Source organism: Camelus ferus, chromosome 15 (genome assembly GCF_009834535.1).
Source record: "Camelus ferus isolate YT-003-E chromosome 15, BCGSAC_Cfer_1.0, whole genome shotgun sequence".
Taxonomy (NCBI): Eukaryota; Metazoa; Chordata; class Mammalia; order Artiodactyla; family Camelidae; genus Camelus; species Camelus ferus.
Window position 1 is genome coordinate 12,448,156 of NC_045710.1, and position 15,333 is coordinate 12,463,488.

General features: G+C 42.9%; 1 long non-coding RNA gene across 4 annotated transcripts in view; it reads left to right on the top strand.

Annotated features, from left to right (window-relative positions):
- LOC106730484 overlaps positions 1–15,333 on the top strand; it is a 432,222-nt gene that overhangs the window by 249,438 nt on the left and 167,451 nt on the right. For all 4 annotated transcript variants that reach the window (XR_004326160.1, XR_001366943.2, XR_004326159.1 and 1 more), the window contains exon 4: positions 6,783–7,631. This is a non-coding gene — a long non-coding RNA (uncharacterized LOC106730484). The remainder of the gene's footprint in view (positions 1–6,782; positions 7,632–15,333) is intronic.

The following is a 15,333-nucleotide window of genomic DNA, read 5'->3' on the forward strand; positions in this document are numbered from 1 at the left end:
TGAAGGAAAGAGGTGGGAGAATTCTTTTTGTTCCTAGATTGACTCCATGGATATTGACAAGGACCACATTTGTGGGCTTTGGATACAGAATAGTCTTTATGGAAAAGGAGAAGTTGACATAAAGGCAAAAGTGAACGAGGATAATGGGGCTGTTCTTGATGCTGCTGTATCTGGGCGCATTGTGATCAAGCCTGCCGCTTTAATGTTGGGTCCCAATGCATTGACCTTTTGGTTCTGTTTCATTCTCTCTAACTCACTCACTTCAACTTGTTGTGTTTTCTTTAGCAGAGCATTTGGCATCGTCCTGGTCCCTGTATAACAATTTTGAGAGGATGAGAGACGTGGATGGAAATAACCCCTCTAAAGTTACGATGACCTTCTCCCATAATGTATTGTAATGTGGTGGTAATGATAGATGCACTAGCTTCTGTATTTGAAGTTAAAAGAAAATTCAGTTGTGTTTTCTTTTCACCATCCACAGACTGTTATTTTGTAATAACAGAGGGAAGAGTTTTCTATAGCAGCCTCGTCAGTGGTTCCAAACTGGAAATAACATCCAACCACTAACTGCTGTTTAATTTTTTTTGTTTTTACTTTATTTCATGCGTAACTATGTTTGCACAGCAGGGCAGCAAACATCTAAGGAAATGTCACTTGGAATAGCAAACAAGCTCGCAAAGTCCTCCTTTCTGCCTGGGGTTTTGCCTTTGGTGGGTCTACATGGTCCCAATTCACCAGGAAGGTACTATTTAAATAAAATGAAATCTGTGGGAAGATAAAGGCTGGTAAATGAAGCTCCTTGCCAAAATATGAATTTTGTACTTGTGGCACTTTATTTCTCTAGAATAGAAGGAGCTCCTAAGAGACAACTCTTGAAGAGCATTGCTGGCTTCTGAGTGACTCAGGAGGTAGAAAGAGGGACGATGTGGTGAAAATTCAGCACAGGGGCAAAACCAACAGAAGCCTAGATGCTCAGTGTATAATCTTTACATGTAACTAAACCCCAGGCAGACTTCTTGTGTTTCTGAGAGATGCCCCCTGGTTTTTCTCAGGGGTTTCTATTCTGAGGGGTTGGCACAAAGAGACTTCAGTGGATGTTGGCAGAAGCCATGTCTTTCCCCAGCTGCACCAATGGAAATCATCACATTACAGTGACTCATCTTTTTTTTCCTTTGCGAGTAGGGTTTTGTACACCATCTTCTCTACTCAAAGCCAGGCCTGGTGACTAGTAACAGGAGGAATCCTGAGACCCCTGGGAGTTTATGACTTTGAGTTTGAGGAGCTTCAACTCAGAGGAAAAGCTATGGGAACTAAATCCTCAGAGGTTAAGACAGGGTCATATTCCGCCCCTCTATGGCCAGAGCCTTTCTCTTGCATCAGGGACAAGATAACAGGGCAGGTAATGGTTTGGAGTTTTGTTTTTCATGCTGTCTATGATATAATTTACCCTCTTCCTCTTCAGTTTACCCCTGTAAGGAAAAGAAAATTATAGCATTTAAATTCGTGAGTTCTGATCGAGTCCTAAGTCAGCATTTTAACTACTTGGCGTTTCAGTTTACAGATCTGTAGTGTGTGAATAGTAACCACTTCCTTAGAATTGTTGAGAAGATGAAATTAGATAATTGAATTTAGTGCATGTAAAATTTTCCCACCAAAGTTTTCAATCAAAGGATTACCTCCAGAAGAACTTTGGTGGGAAAATTTTACACGCACTAAACTCAACTGCCCTATCCATGATAGTAACTTTTTTTTTTTTCTTTTGTGTAGTATCTTTCTCCAAAGATAGATCTCTGTAGCTCCACCTGGAGCTATTTCTTTAATATCTTTCCTTATGCAAGCATGTAATAACTTCCCACAATGTACCCGACATAGACATCATGACATTTCAAAACTATGTTCCAATTACAATGATGCATCCAAAGCTGGATTGTGGAGCAATTAGGCACCGTCCTTGCCCTTCAGCAGTTCACAGTTGGATTATATGATGTAATAAAACTATGTGAAATTCCCTATAAATGAGCCAGAAGTAGGGTGGAGGGAAAAGGTGAAGTGGCAAAGAATGGGGTCCCTGGAGGAAGTAGTCTTTGGGATGGACTCCAAATTCTGTTTAGTACATTATGTATAAAGATAAGGATTAGGAAGGAGCATGGAATATTCAGGAAAATGGTAAATACCTGGATGCACAGAGCATTTACCCTTTTGGCCTCTTTTTTGAACTTCAGTGGCCATTCTCCAATTCTGTGTGGAGACCCATGAATTGTGACTAAATCAGGGTTTGGAGATGGAAGAGAACAGTGAATGACAAATCTCTAATAGTTAGATTCTGAGTTACTTTTTCAATCACCAGTTCTTGAACCAGCACAGAGGACACAGATTAGTTTATGTCCTAGACAAGAAGGTTTTGCTAACCTTATATGTTTATTAGACATGATCTAAGTGGGTAAATTTGGAGAATACACAAATTCACATTAAAAAGAATTTCATTGATGTTTGAAAGGTGGTTCAGACAGCTCTGAAAGAGTTCTCAAAAGAAACCAGACCAAGTCTTCTCCTAGAAATATTCAGAAACCTAAGAAAAGAGCTAATAAGACAGTTCTTTTCTGAAAAATGTAAAAAGGGGCCATGCATTCTTTGGTGATGTGCTCCAGAAAAATGTTAACAAAAAGATGGTTTTTACTATTAAACCATCAACTGACTTTGGCCTGCAAAACGCCAGCTGGCTTACATTACTTGTAATGTGCTTTGGTGTGTCTCTGATGATAAATACGAAGGGTCCTTTAAGATATACAGAAATATTAAGCAACTAAATATGCTTTTTCCCCTTCCTTTGAAAATTTAAGGAGTCAAAAGAAACACAGAGACCTTTAAACACAGGGAAAATTACATATGGCTAAATCAGTTCTGTGCCCACTACAATGAGCCAATGAGGCCATCTCCTTTTTAGGAGAGAGAATCATTGAGTTTGAGCTCCAAAACTCAGGACATTAACCCTGCATTAAAAAATAAAACAAAACAAACAAACAAATAAACAAAATAGAAAACAGAAAACAAACAGGAAAAAACCCACCTTTTACAATCCAGCCTCAGTCATATCCTAAATAGTATCTCATAGTTTTATTTTATTTTATTTTTTCCATCAGAGCTCAATATGTAGGCAAGACAGGTCCACCTATCTTGGTACGTGCCAAGCATATTCATGTCACCAAGTCTCTGCTCACTCTTTCTAAGAGCAAAGCCTTCCTTGACCACCTTAACAGTGATCTTTACTCCCACTAACCTCCTAATTGAAAGCCCTTTTTTTTTTTAACCCCCTACCTGTCCTCTAAGACCTAGTGCGCTGCTTCTGAGGTTGGTGGCTTTTAGGTGTAATCCAATCTCATAACCAATGATGTACGTGCCCTGTAAGTATCTTATTTGTTCAACTCTACATCCTTTTAACATGGAATAAAGAACCTAGTACACACTGGGTACTCAAAAATGTTTTGTTTGGTTGGGTGACTGATGGACTGAACTTGGAAATTATGGGATTTTTCTACTCAAGCAAACACCATACGACAAATAGTTTTCCAATGTGCTCTCCAAATTCAACTCCCCTTATAATTTTATTTTTGGTATAGAAACTTTAAAGAATTAATCTATCCATTCATTCATTTATTCATTCACTTATTCATTGAACAAGAATTTTATCCCAGGCACTGTCCTAGGTTTATTCAATAAACTTATAGGCACATGTGAGTGACAGATATAATGAAATAATCACACAGTCAATGTAAAAACCAATGTAAAGGGAAATATATTGATCCCTGTTACCCTTATGGTATTTCTTCAGATTTCTGGGCTTAGAGCCTGCTCTTCTTTTAGTAGAGCAGCCTGAAGTTGACTTGGGGAAAGAGTGAGGCAGAACACTGTGTATAAGCACAGAAAAGTCATCCTAAGCTCTGTGGTCTGTGATATAGATAGTGACCAGGAAAAAAGAAGGGCTTTCCCTTCAGAAACAGAGACCACATAGACTAGGAGAGTGGGGGCATTGATCTGAGTGATCAAAGCACTCCTCAAAATGGGGACAGGTTCTCAGAAGCATAGTATAAGCAGTCTACTTCCGAAGTAGAGCAAAATGTCTGGCAAAGTCAAAAAGATGAAAGTTTCTGTCTTGCACTTTGCCCTCCTAAGCTTCCATTTTCCTGGAAATCTCGGGAGATAGAATGATTTGGTAGAACAGTTTCAGGACTCAGAGCTGCACGGTCCCTGGCTGCAAATCCCAGTTCTGCTCCTTCCTAGTGGTGGAGCTGGAGTGTGTTACTTATCACAGAGGCTCATTTTTCTTATCTATAAAAAAACAGATCACGACATTTAACTTGCAAAATGTTTGTTGTCTGACGGTCCATTCCAAGAAACCAGAATCCCAGGACCTATGTCTGGAATGAAACTCCAGGAGTCCCTTGAAAGAGAGAGGGACTGATCCTTTTTTGCAGGATGCAAAGTGAAGGGAGGGCAATGTGGGCATAACCAAGTCACGTACCGTATCCTAGGAGGGAAACAGAGCTTAAGAACTGAATCCAAAAGTCAGCAGTCAAAGAAAGGTAAAATAGAGCTAATGGATTGTAATGAAGCATCTGGAAGGCTGGCAGATGCAACATGGAGAAAGTTCTGTACTTGACTGGTCCTGGCAATCGTAAAAATTGATGGTTGAGAAGATAAAGTACCAAGGACAGTGCCTGGTGTGGAACAGACACTCAAAACTTGTCTCTTACCTACCAAATTGCTCGGGCATCAACTAAAGTTAAGGACACTGTAAACAGCTTTAGAGTTTAACACCTTTGGCACTCATGATCTTAAGTGAGTTGTGGCCCCATGTGGTGGACAAGGCACCACTGAGGTTTGATATCCCTCACTCTATAGTATGGAATATGAGGCTGAGAAATTTTTCTTGGTTTGCCCAAGCTTCCACACTAATGAGATAAAGCTCGGAGTTGGGCGATATCTGGTACAAGTAAAACATTGTTAACATGATTGATGGTTCTACATGACTGAACAACCAAATCATTGGAGCGGGGTTTAAACAAAATCAAGATTTCTGAGCCACTCCAAACTTGCTGAATTAAAATCCTCTAAGGTTGGGGAGCAGCAACATGTATTTAGCCATAAGCTGTATGCCAGAAATTGACACATTGTAACTGACTGTACATAAATAAATAAGTAAATAAATAAATAAAATATAAAAATCCACCTTCAGTAATTTTGAGACAGTTTCTTTGCAGTGGGGGGCAGGTCATCTGGGTACCATTACTTTACTCAACACAGGCATCTACACAGTAAGACCATGTTATCAGCCCTAATTACTCATCCAGTTAGAGCTAAGCTGGGCTATAAAAACTTTGGGTTTTCCTTTTAATAGGCTATAAAAGTGACCCTGTTTTTGCTCCTGTTTTCTCTGACAATTTTTTTTTTTTTGCAGTTGCTACCCAAAATTTATTTAGCAATTTTAAAAAGCCTTCTTTTAAGAAGAATTAGAAAATATAATTAGTCTAGCAAATCACTCGATATAGATTCTGGAAACCTAAGAAGTAAAAACAATTTTATATTTTAATCTCTCACTTAAAGCGTCACATAAATGGGAAAGTCCTCTTGAATTCTATAGCAAAAAAAGGCAAATGGCAAAATGGTTTTATACAAGGTATTTTATTAAATGTATAAGAAACTGTGAGAATTGGGGTAGTATAAATTCTTCTGTCTTTACTGAGTACAATAACACTTCGTGAAACTTTTGCCTTAAAGTTAGATTAACTCTGTGACTCGGGATAAGGTATTCATCTTCTGTGGGCTTCTCTTTCCTCATATGTTAAATATGAAACATTAAGGCTTGCTCATGGTATCCAAGGAAGAATTAAAAGAGATTATATGGGTGAAGGTATCTGCAACCAAATCGGGTACATAAAGATACTCAGCAAAGTTTAACTGTGTCTGCTTTACTTTCAAAAAATTGGCAGTGAAATGGTTCTTCAGTTAATTCAGTTAGTTCTTTCTTTTCTTATCTATAAATGGAGATCTGTTCAGGAAAAAAGAATGGTTCTAGACTCTCTTACAAAGCTGAAGTTTTGTATTTTTATTATTCTAGAAAGTTTTTCTGTATGACTCTAGTTAACCAGAACTACTTCTGAGAAATTGTGTTGGTGACTGAGAAGTCAGTGAGAATCCTTAGGTGATCAATAACATGCTAGAAGATTTATTATGTATAGAACATAGGATTTACTTGTGTTTAGTGAATTCCAATGTTAGTAAAAAATACCTTAAACTTAAATATGGTGAATGCCATTCTTTCTTTGATGTAAAAGGAAATTCAAGATCTTGTATAGCCTTTCATTTATTCTTATACCACAAAAATTATTGTGCTTTTGGCATGTTGACACATCAAAGTATTGGAAATTTTGGGGAAAAAATTATGGAAACTAGAGTTCTCTATTTATATCTATTCAATGTTAGATGGATTCTGGCCTCATTATCATAAAAGTTTAATTTTTTCCCCAGTCCCAATTACAGTGTCTGGTATACAGTTGGTGCTCAACAAATCAGAAGAATTAACAAGTCCATTTTTCTATTGAGCTCCATTAATTGGTGTGATGTAATGGAAAAAAGTATTAATTTGAAATTCTCCTGCTCCAATTCTTTTCTTCCTTTTCTTTTTCTTTCTTCTCCTTTTCCTCCTGTTTCTCTCCCACTTCTTTCTCCTCCTCTCCCAAGTTGCCAACTGGTCCAACATTGGTCTCTCTTCTGCCATGCTGTAGGAACGAGGAGCAGGGGAATATTCAGGGAGCAGCAGAATATCAAGAGGCTGAAGAGGACACAGAAGGCAGCCAGGCCCCGGAATCATCTTTTCATCACTGACAACAGAACATGACATATCCTGAGCCAGTCTCTGATTGAGGCATTCAGTAAGAGGAAATTCTGCATGAAGAGTTATCTGCAAAAAAATATTCCTACAGTGAATTAAATCATCAAGCAAACTTGGTTTATAAATATTCCCATCCCATCATTTTTTCAAGAATGTAAACCACACCTAAAAGCACATTCCTTGTTTTGTAAGGAAATACAGGGCGATGCACACTTCGTCCCACGGTGCCAAGACTTAGCTTTAAATTTGATTTCAACCTTTTTGTTTTCCCCCTGTGCTGTAGTATGATTTCACAGTCCATCCTCCCATCTGTTGAAACAGAGAAGCGCTTGCATTTTAGGCTGAGATGACTAATATTCATGAGGAATGAATCCAAATTCAAACTAAATGCACATTTTTGCATTTGTCCAAAGCTAGCCATGAATTATCTCAGACTATCAATAGAAGAAGAGGAAAGTTACTATCTGTAAATCCCCACTTGTTTTCCCAAATTGCACCCTTGGCAATGGGTGTGACAGAAAAATGTTCAGTATTCCTCGTAGCCTAACCTGCCAAGAGAGATAAAGCCACTTTGATGTCCCGGGACAAGAGACTACACAGATTTTTACCCGAAATGGACCTCAAGCCCTTTTCAGAGAGGAACGGGCTAAAACGACCTGCCTGCTTCCTAGTCTTTGGAATCCAGAAGAGAGACCAGTGGCCCGGCTGACTCCAGGAGGTGGCAGATCTGAAGTCCATAAAGGTAATGCTCTTTCAAATACTCTGGCCAATAATGAGGGTCGTGATGATGATAATAGGACCGTCGCAGTAAAAGTTGACGCAGCAGTAGTTAATATCATCAGTGCTTACCTCTCCTGTGTGATCCCTGGTGCCCGCGCTGTGCCTAGCGATTTGCGTGCATTAGGCCATTTGCCCCTGATGTTGTCCCTGTAAGGATAGCAAGTGAAGCTCAGGGTGGCTGAGTTCCAAAGGTCACACAGCGGGTAGCGGGGCCGAGCTTCATACCCACCTCTACCTCCCCTCCCCTGTGTGTGGCATAGGCTGTTGCCTTTCTCAGGGGAGGCCCACCCTTGACCTCCTTCTGGGACAGCTTCCTCACCATCTGAAGCCACACCCCCATCACACGGTACATGAGTGAAAATCATCTCTTCTGGAGGCCGGGTAGAAGGAACACTCCAGAAGAGATCTGATTATGCCCCAAACGAAACTGCAGATTTCTTTGGCTTCAGCAGAGAGGTCTCAGGCTCCTGCCCTCGCTGGAGTTTCTGTCGCCGCCGAGCTGACTTGGGGGCACCCGGTTCCCAGGAGCAAGGCAGCTCTCCTCCTCCTGCAGTCTCAGTCACTCTCTTCCGTGGGCAAGCGGGGGATTCACCCAGCCCTACTGGGTGAGCACCCACCTTGCACCAGCACCAGGCTCCACACCATACGAGTCATACCGAAATTAATCCTCACAAAATATTGAAAACATTTTGGATGTTTGCTTTTGTTTTGGCTTGTTCTGGGTGGTGAGGAGAATATAGATCGGCAGCTTTACGCACCTGCCCGAGGTATAGAGTGCTATTAAACCGGTGGCCTCAGTCAGAAGAGATTGTTGCTCCCTTTCTCCCGAGGGGATTCGGCAGTGTTTGGAGATGCTTTTGGTTGTCCCATCTAGGCGGTGTTGGAGGGGGCAGGGTCTCTACTGGGATCTGGTGGGTGGAGGCCAAGGATGCTGTGAAAGATGCTGCAATGCACAGGGCAACCTCCCCCCTCCCCCGCCCCCTAAGAAAGTATGGTCTGGTCCCAAATGCCCTGGTGCTGAGGGTAAGAAGCCCTGGATTAGACTGACAGGTTTCTGACTGGATTCTGCTATGTGGCTACTCTGGCTGATGGCTCAGAAGCTTCTAGAAGAATTACTTTGAATCAGAGCCCCCGGCTACTCTGCCAGGGGAACGTGCACTCTCCTGTCACATGCAATAGCCTGGAAGCTGGGGTCCTCCCTGCCCAGCCATCTGGCTCTCCAGGACGTCCGTGGCCTAAAGCCTTCATGCTGCTGAGACTAACAAGCCCCTGTAGACAGGCCAGACTCCCACATTTTGTAGCAGTGGTAGGTCAGAAACCATCCATGGCCCAGGACCCTTGGAGTTCGGAATGCTCTTGAGATTCAGCGAGCCCTTTGCTGAGAGGAAGTTTGCTGTGAGGAATGGCCACAGAAGCTGGCTCCTTTACACTGGCTCTTGGCTCAAGGGAAAGTGGAAAGGGGGCTACCCAATTCTTTTCCAGAATATAGGCCAATTTCAGTGAGGCAGAAGAGGACTCAGGATTCAGGGCAGCTGCTCTGTCTGGGAAGAAAGATGGAAAGTCTGACTGCATTTATGCACCATCAGGTCACCTGGCAATTTTAGACAGAGAGGTAGTATTCACAGTTATCCTGCATAAGTAGATGTTTGTTGGGGCAGAACTGAAACTGATGGTGTAAAGACCTTGGTTTGAGGCCTCTGGTGGGACTTAATTCATTCACTTATTCACTGAAAAGACAGTACTGAGTACTCACTGAGTGAGGCTTGCACTGTGTAGATTCCAGTCTTGTGGGAGGGAAGTCACAGAGAAAGTGATATTTAAATCAGACAGGCAGATAAGTCGTCCTGGCAAAGGGAAATGGGAGCCAGAAGGGGAGGAGACTGGAAAGACATTCCAGAAGTGGGAACAACGGCATGTGGGAAGACCCTTGGGCAAGAGAGAGCATGGGAATCTGAGAACTGAAGGAAGTCTGGTGTGGTTGGAGCACAGGGAGCAGAGGAAAGAAAGAGATGTGGTGAGGAGAGAGCTGGAGAGCACAGGCTGTGAGGAGTCCGGTCAAGCCTGAGAGTCTAGATTCACACTGACGTCGGTGCAGCATCAGCGGGAAAGAGCTCCAAGAGGCCAGTGAGGACGTTCTTGCAAAGGTGCAGACAAGGGAGGATGGTGGTTTGAGTAGACTTGGGCTGGAGGATTTGCGAAGAAGTGGATGGATCTGATGCATACCTGGGTGGAGGGAAGGCCAGCAGTTGGTGATGAATGAGCTGTGACAAGAGAGGGAGATGGAGTGAAAAGAGTCCATCCAGCTCCCCTTCCAGGCAACCGGGTGGATGCCATTTACCAAGACTCTGCAATTCTCACTTTTCTCACCTGTAAAGTGGGAACAATATGTTTACCTTTCCTATCTCACAAACCTGTTTTGATGACCAAGTGATGTACATACAAATAAATACAAAAGGATTTTGGAGACTGTAAAATTTGATCAATATCTAGGCTACAAGGTGATTATTCGTAATTATTTTATTATGACATGTTCATCCCTATGGCTTTTGTTTTAAATCAAATCCCTGTGTGTGGTAAAACACCAACCCTAGCTTTGTGATAATATCACTTTAGTGCCTTACAGCTTCCTGATTTCATGGTTGCAGAAAGAATTTACAGAACATATAAAATGACAGGGGAGAAGGTGTGGCTACTTGTTCTCTAGCGTGAACTTGGCTTTTAAATCTTGAAATCGACTCTGATTGCCATGAGAAAACCCGAACCAGCCCAGCTTGGTCGCTGACATGATTGGGGAATTGGGAGTCGTTGATGGAAACTGTTTCTCCTGGATCACTTTACTGAGTTGCCAAAGAATGGCTGGGTCTCACCAGTCTCAGCCTGGTAATTATCCAAATGGCTCCGGGTCATCAAACTGCAGAAAAGAGCCTACTGGCTTGCTGCTGCTCCAGGGCTCCAAAGCTATGATCTTTTTTTTTTTTTTTTTTTAATCCCTCTACAGACAGTAGAATGGTGGTCGAATGAGCTCAGCCCATGTTACAAAGAAAATATTTGGGGACCAGTAGAGTTGAACTCAGCCCCAGTTTTGTCATTCATCAGCTTTGTCACCTTAAGGAGTTCACCTTGAGAAGTACCAGCTTCCTTGAGCATTGTTTGGGGACATAGGTAATTGATCCATTTCAGGCAGAAGAGATAATAAATATACTTTGTAAATTGCAAAATGTTAAGAAAATTAGATAGATGGATGAGTGGGCTGAGTTATATCAATATTGTTCCATTGAGGAAAAAGACTATATTAAACAGATACAGATATAGTTATAAATATAGCCTCTAAATACAGCAATCTACACCTATCTATGCATCTGTCTATCTATCTAGATGTATATTCCTCACCTGGAAAAAAATTATATTAAACTGGAAAATGAGTGACCCTCATTTATCCATCAGCACATAGAACTGTGTTTCTCATTTGAGGATACAAATTATACTACCCGACTGTATCTTAGAATGCTCCAGAACTGAAGGTTACCTCGAAGATTCTCTTCCCACGCATAATTTTCAGGAGGGGTCACTGAGGGAGGCTGCTTTCTGTGTAAATCCTGGCTTCTTCCTCATGATACGTGCAGGCGGCAGTGGTTTGGGGCTGAAGCCCAGACCTCTGACTTATCATTCAGTCCTCCTTTTCACTCAGCCACATGCCCTCTCAGGAGTCTTTCTATTTCCTGACAAACATCCCGGCCCTCCTTGGGCAGCCAGTGAGGGTCAGTGTCCTGGTCGGCTGATGGTAGTGGTGTTGGTAGGGCTGACGGGGGCGGCACTTTGCGTTCATTGCATTTGCTGATCAAGCCAGGCAACGTTACAGATTCAGTTCACATAACTGGAATTGTTTCTTTTCTTTGAAAAATATGATTCCAGTGTTTAAGGCACCCACTTGATACTATTCATAGTTACTCGCTTTTATTTTGTTTCATTTTTAAAATAAAGCAAAAACTAGCTCTATTACTTTTCAACAGAACCAAGCTAGTGAGTATTAAAACAAGGACCATGGAATTACTCCATTTAACAGACAAAAGCCTCTCCTGGGAAACTAGCTAATCTCTACACCCTGGACACTCTGATTCTGCTTTTCCTTTGGCAGTGAAGAGTGATGTCAGGGGACAGGGAAGAGCATAGTGGCATTCTCTGTTTGTCAAAACATCTTGAACAATTTTTCAAACATTTTGAGTTTGTTAGAATCCAGACTGCATAGTGCCAAGCAGTTTTGCTTAATTTCTAAACCCCTGGGTATTTAAAGGGAAACTTAATCGGTATTTTTCTGAATCGTTTCGTTTAACTCATCAGTGTGCTGTTTCATAAGAGCCATTTGATGCCAAAGAAGTCCTTCTCTGCCAATTTAGAAATTTTATTCTGGAAGACTCCGAAGGACTGAGAGCAGAAAAAAAGAGCAGGGGCCCAGGGGTTCTAGAATCTCACAAATCAAGATCTAGAAAGGGCTACGGAGAGGTCTCGCTCAAGATCGTTCAAGCAACCAGCAGAAGAGGCAGAATGTCAAGCCCAAAGCACATAAATCTGCCCCGGCACTGTGCTCTTTGTGTTTAGAACAACTTAAAATTCTGTGCTGGATAAGCATGAACTTCTACTTAGCAGACTAGTTTGTCTGTGTGAATGTAGCATTTTCATGATTATAATTCAGAGCAAGGACTATTTCTAAAATGTCCTGCAGTAATTGGCATGCCTGAGCACCTTTGCTGTGAGAAAGCTTTCCCTTCCTCCAGGTCAGGGCCAAGGCCCTCTGAGGTCAGCATGCCCCAGAGATAAAAGTTGGCTGAGGTTCTTCCTCATTCAACACTTACTTTTCTCCCTCCAACTCAGTGGAAGCAGTCAGGGCTAGTTTCTTTTTCTGTGAATTCAACACTGCAACACAAACACACATACACACAGAAAGATTTAAATGCCATCTGTACAAGAATGTTCAGAACTGGATTTGGGGAATAAGCTAGTACCCAATAATAGGGGACACAGGTGCTGGCAACATGAACGCAGAGACTGCTGATGCAGAGGGCTGTCTAGTGCCTGTTCTGTCCCAGGCCTGGTGCCCAGTGGTTCACATCTATTCAGTCGTTTCATCTTCTTAATTATCCTGTGAGTTTGGCAGTACTCAGCTGACTTTATAGTGATGATGTTGGTATTTACTGAGGTTAAGCGACTCGTCCAAAGTCATCCAGCGAGTAAGTGGCAGAGCTGGATTTGAGCAGAGATCAGAGAGCAGAGGGCCTTCAGAGGGCATGCTATTTCCATCTGTCATTCTGCTTGCTGCAAACAATGTTCAGTTATGGGGCGTAAGTTAATAAAAGTGGTGCAGCCACATGAATGATGTTCAGATCAGATTAAAGGGAGCTTAATTAGATACAGTTTTCAGGTGAAAACTTAAGCCCCCATAGGCCTTCCCTAACCTCAGTCACTCTCTTCCGTGGGCAAGCGGGGGATTCACCCAGCCCTACTGGGTGAGCACCCACCTTGCACCAGCACCAGGCTCCACACCATACGAGTCATACCGAAATTAATCCTCACAAAATATTGAAAACATTTTGGATGTTTGCTTTTGTTTTGGCTTGTTCTGGGTGGTGAGGAGAATATAGATCGGCAGCTTTACGCACCTGCCCGAGGTATAGAGTGCTATTAAACCGGTGGCCTCAGTCAGAAGAGATTGTTGCTCCCTTTCTCCCGAGGGGATTCGGCAGTGTTTGGAGATGCTTTTGGTTGTCCCATCTAGGCGGTGTTGGAGGGGGCAGGGTCTCTACTGGGATCTGGTGGGTGGAGGCCAAGGATGCTGTGAAAGATGCTGCAATGCACAGGGCAACCTCCCCCCTCCCCCGCCCCCTAAGAAAGTATGGTCTGGTCCCAAATGCCCTGGTGCTGAGGGTAAGAAGCCCTGGATTAGACTGACAGGTTTCTGACTGGATTCTGCTATGTGGCTACTCTGGCTGATGGCTCAGAAGCTTCTAGAAGAATTACTTTGAATCAGAGCCCCCGGCTACTCTGCCAGGGGAACGTGCACTCTCCTGTCACATGCAATAGCCTGGAAGCTGGGGTCCTCCCTGCCCAGCCATCTGGCTCTCCAGGACGTCCGTGGCCTAAAGCCTTCATGCTGCTGAGACTAACAAGCCCCTGTAGACAGGCCAGACTCCCACATTTTGTAGCAGTGGTAGGTCAGAAACCATCCATGGCCCAGGACCCTTGGAGTTCGGAATGCTCTTGAGATTCAGCGAGCCCTTTGCTGAGAGGAAGTTTGCTGTGAGGAATGGCCACAGAAGCTGGCTCCTTTACACTGGCTCTTGGCTCAAGGGAAAGTGGAAAGGGGGCTACCCAATTCTTTTCCAGAATATAGGCCAATTTCAGTGAGGCAGAAGAGGACTCAGGATTCAGGACAGCCTTGATCTACCCCAAACTGTCTCCCTAACTTTGAATCTGAAATAAAGAATCTAGGGGCTCCATTTCCTCCTTTCTGCAAGATCTTGTGCTCCTTAGGCAAAGTCCTCCCCAGACTCTACGTTCTAAGGAAGGAAGCAGCCTCTCTCTTTCTCTCTCCCACTCACAGGCACACACACACACACACACACACACACACACACATCAACACCTAACACAAAAATTCTTGTACAACCTTACATTTACATAACTTGAGAGCTATTTCATAATAAGAAACATTTTTCGATACGTGGAGGTAAGTGGAATTTTTAAACGGCAGATTCGTCTTTATGACAAAAATCCTCCTTGTCAAAGAGCCCCCAGTATATGTGTTGCTCAACTGACTGATGAGTGTGTGAATGAAGAGAGGAGCCCCCAGGGACTTGTAGGAGAACTGGAAGAAAGCAGAGTTCATATAATGGGGACTCACTGGAGGAAAACAGTTGAGGTTAAAAAGGGGTGGGTTGAGGAGTTTGTTTCCATCTATCCTAATAGGCAGAATGTCAGGAATTCAAGAAAACGAAATACATTTGTTACCCAGGAAAGGAGACAGTCCATTGGGGTGGAGCGATCAGGAATGGTGACCTGTTTCCAGAGGCGTGCTGGGAGCACCTTCTCCTAGAAGGGTTAATAACTTGCCAAATGGTTCACCTTCTTTGGCCCTCTCCCCTCCCCCAAGTTGGAAGGTATAAATCATTGACTATCAGGATAATGAGAAGCAGATTTGCCTCTGCTAATTTCTGGGATGTGGAAGGTCTTTAGAAAAAGCCTCATAAGACATTGCTGAGTGTTATGAGCCCTACCGCCTTGACAGAGGGCACATGTGGGATGCAGATCGGGGAGCCTGTGTTCCAGCACGGCGGATGCTGCAGAGGAGGGTGGAGCTGCACGTACCTGTGAACCATCTCCTGTTCTGGGAGACGAGGACCCCCCTGCCCTTATTTTGACTATCAGAGTCAGGGACGCGGGCGATGTAGTCCATCCTTCTGTGAGCTCTAACTAAGTGTACATGTCTTTCTCTTAGACTGAGGCTGAGATCTCTCTCGAATATCCATCTCCCTGTTTTCTGCATAAGACTGGTCAGAACCTAAAGTCTTCCCTGAATAAGTAGCTAATTTGAAATGGCTGAGGATGTATAGAAGAAAAAAGTGAACGCAAAAGTCTGCTTCATGAGAAACAAGGCTAGCATAAACCAGAAG